A 5,748-nucleotide genomic window follows, 5' to 3' on the forward strand; every position below is an offset into this window, starting at 1 on the left:
TGCTTACTTTTCAATGTTCTTCAATTTTCTACAATCTGAATATCTACCACTCCATTCAGATTGACTTGTCCTTTTATAACAGCATTGTTTCCTGCATCTACTCCTGCCCATATGACTCTCATTTTCTGTCATTTTTTTGGTCCTTATATTTTTCCACTATTGAATATAGCTTTGAAATTAAGCATATTATTATGTACATGACATATATATAAAATCATAATAAGGCAATGAGAAAAATTGTGTTAAATTTCAAAAGTGATATATAAACATCATTGAGGAAGAGAACATAACTGCATTTCCTTTCCTGTCATATTTGCATAATTTTAGATTCTAAATAGTCAATAATAGGAAAAAAAAAAGCTTGTGTAATAATATGGTCTTGTACATAAGAAAACACAGGGGAAATTTACCTGTACAATCCAACCATTCTACCGAAAAAATAACAGTGACAAAAAGGAGTTCATTAAATATTGCAAAACACTTAAATGTTTAAAGTTAACATCAAAGTAGTCCAATACCACATTCTTGCATAAAAATTTTTAGAGCATTATGTTAGGATAATTTGTTATGTTAGGATAATTAGAATAATACCCCACTGATGGCCAGAAATAACATTTTCCACTCTCTATCTGTCCATGAGTTGTCCTTGATTGTTTATTTTTCCAAACAGAGAAGGTTAATTACTTACCCACAGTCTCATTATACATCAGTTTTTTTTCAGGATTTACTATGAATCAGAATATTAGCCACTATAGGTGGGATCTCTACTCCTAAAATGCCCAATTACTGCACATTAAAATGTATTTACCATGAATATTAAAAGCATCTTGGAATTCCACAGCAACACGTTCCTTAAAAGAAGATTTATTTCATTATTACAAAGAGTGGCCAGTATAAGAGTATTGGTTTTCAAACCTATAAGGTAATTTTTCATGACTTTAGAATGCAAATAGCACACTTATTAATTGCTAATTTCTGGTTATATTTTTGAAATAAGTAATGTTCTAATGACATATAGAAAAGGATGTGTGGCAATCAGGTTGATCAGACTTGAGAGAGTAAAAGATCCAAGTCTTATGTCTTGTACCCTGAGGTCTGCTCTATCTTTGTGACTCAAATACTTCTCTTAGAAGCACTAGACCTAGTCTCTCTCTCTCTCTCTCCTACACACACACACACACACACACACACAGAGAGACAAGCACAAACAATAACAGCAATATCTAAAAATAAAACTCACCCTCATGATTTTCATTAGTCATAGGTATCCTTCTGCAGTGATCTATTGGATAAGTAACCATCTTTGTCAGGAAATTGTTTCACGACGGTCACTTGTGGCCCATAGAAAATTCTCAACTTGGTTCTGAGCTGTGTCGGCAGGATTCTGAGATGCCTTTGTGTCCCCTCTACAAACACAGGGGGAAGAGATTATACCACCCAAGGCAATATCCTTGGGTCAGAGAGGATTTTCAGTCATGCAAATCAGGTTTCTGGCTCCTGAGCTCTGTAGCTAGGTGCGGTATGGAATTAATCAGAAACAGGAGGAGACTCTGGACTCTGGACCTTACAGGATTATAAAGCAATACTTTAGTTGCAGTTGTTCGTTTGCTCATTTAAATAAATGCACAAATAGTTGCTTATACACAGAAAATCAATTGATAAATGGGAGATTAGATTTCTTTTTTTTATATTTCTCTTCATGCAAATCAACCTGAGCTAGCGTATCTATTGCTGAAAGAGGAAGAAATTTTATGTTCACTTGATAATTTATACAGACCAATAAAACTAAGCCAGGGGCCTCCCTGGTGGCGCAGTGGTTAAGAGTCCGCCTGCCGATGCAGGGGATGCGGGTTCGTGCCCCGGTCTGGGAGGATCCCATATGCCGCGGAGCGGCTGGGCCCGTGAGCCATGGCCGCTGGGCCTGCGCATCCGGAGCCTGTGCTTCGCAACGGGAGAGGCCACAACAGTGAGAGGCCCACATACCGCAAAAAGAAAAAAAAAAAAAAAAAAAAAACTAAGCCAGGATTGTTACAGAATAGGTTCCTCTTCTTTTTTTCTCAAAACTTTATCCACTGATACCAGTCTCCTTGCCTCAAGTGTTTTCTTCAGCTGCCCAAATTCAGTCCTAGGCGCTATGCTCCTCAGATTGTGTGACCTTCTGAACCCTTTCTGCTATGTTGGACCTAGACTCTGCCATGGGTTCTCCTTGCATCTCTAATCCTTACGTTGGTCCACTGGGTTCTTCAGTGGAGTCCCTGGGACTCCATCTCTGACCTCATCTCACACCCATTTGATCACCTGCTCTAACCAGACCAGTCTCCTTGCTGCTCCATGAATACTCCAAGCTGCTTTTGTTTTCTGCTTACTCTTCCTCCAGATATTCCCACGACTCTCTCAGGTCTTTATTCTCCTTTCCAGTGGGACTCTCCATGGACAAACAGTCTAATGTTGCCACCCTCATGCAACCCTTATCTACCTTTGCTACTTTATCTTCTCCTCAGTATTTATCACCGTTTAATACACTCCGTATTTAACTTATTTGTTTATTATCTCCCTTCACAAGAATGTAAACTCCTTAAAGGTGGGAATTTGTACCTACTTTCTTCCCTGCTCTATACCTATAGTGCCTGTATAGAACATGAATTAATCCAGTTTTTAAATTAATTAGTTAATTTACAATATTATTATTTTTCTTGGTTTACTGCTCTAGTGAGAACCTCCAATAAACTGTACAATAGACGATCTGGTATTTTACATCCTTACTCTGTTTGTTTTCACATCTGGCTAACTCCATTGCCTTTTGAGACTTCTACTTGCATCAGTTAAGGACTTGAAGCTCCAGAATTCAAGTCTTTACTTTTCTTTCAGGTCAGTCACAATCTTGCTTGGGGGACAGATTAGTATAAAGGGCACCAAAACACATAGTGATGTCACATAGTAATATCTCACAAAATATTTGTATTTTTAATAGAATTATATGTTTATCATATCAGATATAATCTTTTATTAGTATTGATATTTCCCCTAGTGTTCTTGTCACTACAGGCATACCTCAGACATACTGTGGGTTCAATTCCAGACACCTCAATAAAGTGAATATTGCAATAAAGCTAGTCATACTAAATTTTTGGTTTCCCAGTGCATTAAAAGTTGCACTATAATGTAGTCTATTAAGTATGAATTAGGATTATAGCTCAAAAATGTACATACCTTAATTCTAAAATATTTTATTGCTAAAATATGCTAACCATCATCTGAGCCTTCAGCAAATCTTAGTCTTTTTTCAGTAGTAACATCAAAGATCACTGATCACAGATCACCATAACAAATATCGTTAAGTTTGAAATATTGCAGGAATTATCAAAATGTGTCACAGAGACACTAAATAAGCAAATGCTGTTGGGAAAATGGCACTGATAGACTTGCTGTATGCAGGATTGCCACAAACCTTTAATTTGTAGAAAAAAGCATTGTCTGAGAAACACAATAAAGCAAAGCACAATAAAACCAGATATGCCTGTATTTTAACTTCAGTGAATTTTATTTTTGTGTACCAGAAATGCATTTTTATTTTTATTTGAAAACAACCTAAATTTTTAGACAAATGATTTTAGTATATAAATTTGATTTTGTTTTTATACAGAATATAAAGATTTTCCTCATTGATCTTCCATGTGAAGGGGATTACAAGCCTGAAGGGAGATACCTTCTGCACACAAGTGTGTATCTTACGTGTAGGGTACTGGAAACCAATGTGTAGTGCTTCCACATGTAAATTAGGTCGTGACACCACCTATTAAAAAGGGGATAAGAGAAAAATTCTATTAATCAGATTCAAGAACAAACATGACACAAAAACTGCAGGTAAGACCAAATAAGTCATTCTAATTAGGACACTGCAGGTTATACTGGAGTAACAGGTTTGTGAAGCTACAGTGTGTACCACATTAAACAGCAAGAAAGGGCTATTTATATGGAAAGGCTGGAATGAGGGATTTTTTCACTAAAGCAAATTAACTTCTTGTCAACTGCCAAAACAAAACAAAACTGAGCATTATGAGTGTTAGTATACTGAAGGCATATTATACCAGTTTTTGTGCATCATACTAAAGTTAGGACTTCTTCACTGGTGCATATGAATCATTAATAGTCATGGAAAAATTTTTTTGCCAAATTTCAGGCATGTCTTATCTTTGATGGAGCATTACTTGTATCTATAATTTCTTCCTGTAAAAACATATGAAGAGAACGTTCATTCTGTGCCAAAGGATGACCAGCGACCTTGTTCATAAACTGCTCCAGCCCTTGCTTCCTTTCTTCAATAAAATTGTCAACAAATATTCCATCATCTCTTTTAAAAGAAAGTTGACTCAAAGATGCTCTCCCAGGGACTGGGGGAACTACAACCTTGATCTCTCTTTCTAATTCACTTCGCAGCTACTCAAAGTCACTGTATCTTCTTCTAACGGCAGATTCCTTCAGCTTGAAAATAGGCAGATTTGCCTTGACCCTGATTTCGTAGGTGGTGAACCGACCCCGGCCTACCCGCACTATCTGCGGGTTGCTCACATCGATCTCGAGGAAGTTGCTGGGAGGCCCGCAGGCGTCGTTCAGGTTCTGCGGCCTGGTGATCAGCCGCCGGGTGCCCGCCACGGTCTCCTCCATTTCACGGCTGTAGCCGCCGCCGCCGCCGCCGCCGCGGGCTCCCTCCACCCCTTCCGCGTTCTGCCGACCCCGCCGCTGGAACGCCGAGCTCGCGCGCAACTTTAGTGAATTTTACAGTGCATTTTTTAATACAATAATTTGAAAATAATTGTTTTCAGTAAAGACTTTTTAATTAATGAAAGATGAATAAAAAATGATTCATCTACTGTTGCTATTCTCTTTCTCTCTTTTCTGTTTTCCTGTGATCCATGCTTGCTTCCCTCTGTTTTAAAGGAAGGTAAAAATGAGTAGTTGTGATCATACTTAGTGATCTTTTTTACACTTGCTTGGTGTCATGTTGAGTGGACTGTGTCTAATTAGAAGTTACAACCTCTCTTCTCTCCCTCTCTCACTGTATTTCTCTTGCTTTTTCCTGCTCTCTTCCTGGAATCCATGAATGTTACTTAATATTTACAAAATAAAACATATCAAGGTCATATAATGGATTTCTGGGGGAGAGGAGATTTTCTTTAGAAATGTTCTTTTCTTTATATAATTCTTTTTGGTATAAATAGTTGGCTGGTTGGATAAGAGGGTCCTTGAACAATGCATTTTCTTCCAGCTCACCCTGTCTTGAGGGCTCAGCAGGAGCTGATAGACAAGGGGTAAGAGGCGTGGAGATGGCAGCCTAGGCCTGTGCTTCTTAATCCTGGGTGCACGGTATAATCACTTGAGACTAATTTTTTAAAAAGTTTTATTGGAGTATAGTTGATTTACAATGTTTTTTAGTTTCTGCTATACAGCAAAGTGAATCAGTTATACATATACATATATCCACTCTTTTTTAGATTCTTTTCCCATATAGGTCATTATAGAGTATTGAGTAGAGTTCCCTGTGCTATACATTAGGTCCTTATTAGTTATTTTATATATAGTAGTGTGTATATGTCAATCCCAATCTCCCAATGAGATTATTTTTAAATTACTGATTCATAGCCCTGTTCTTTCCCCCCCTCCCCCCTCCCCTCGCCCAAGAAATTTCTATCTGATTAGTCTGTGATGGTACTTTTTACAAACACTTAGGGTAATTTTGGACAGAACAAT

At 37.7% G+C, this 5,748-nt stretch overlaps 1 pseudogene; it reads right to left on the minus strand.

The window, feature by feature from the left end:
- Positions 1-4,176: 4,176 nt before the first annotated feature.
- LOC132497538 (sorting nexin-3-like) lies at positions 4,177-4,665 on the minus strand (annotated as a pseudogene).
- Between the last annotated feature and the right edge of the window lie 1,083 nt (positions 4,666-5,748).

This window comes from Mesoplodon densirostris, chromosome 10, assembly GCF_025265405.1.
Source record: "Mesoplodon densirostris isolate mMesDen1 chromosome 10, mMesDen1 primary haplotype, whole genome shotgun sequence".
Lineage (NCBI taxonomy): Eukaryota > Metazoa > Chordata > Mammalia > Artiodactyla > Ziphiidae > Mesoplodon > Mesoplodon densirostris.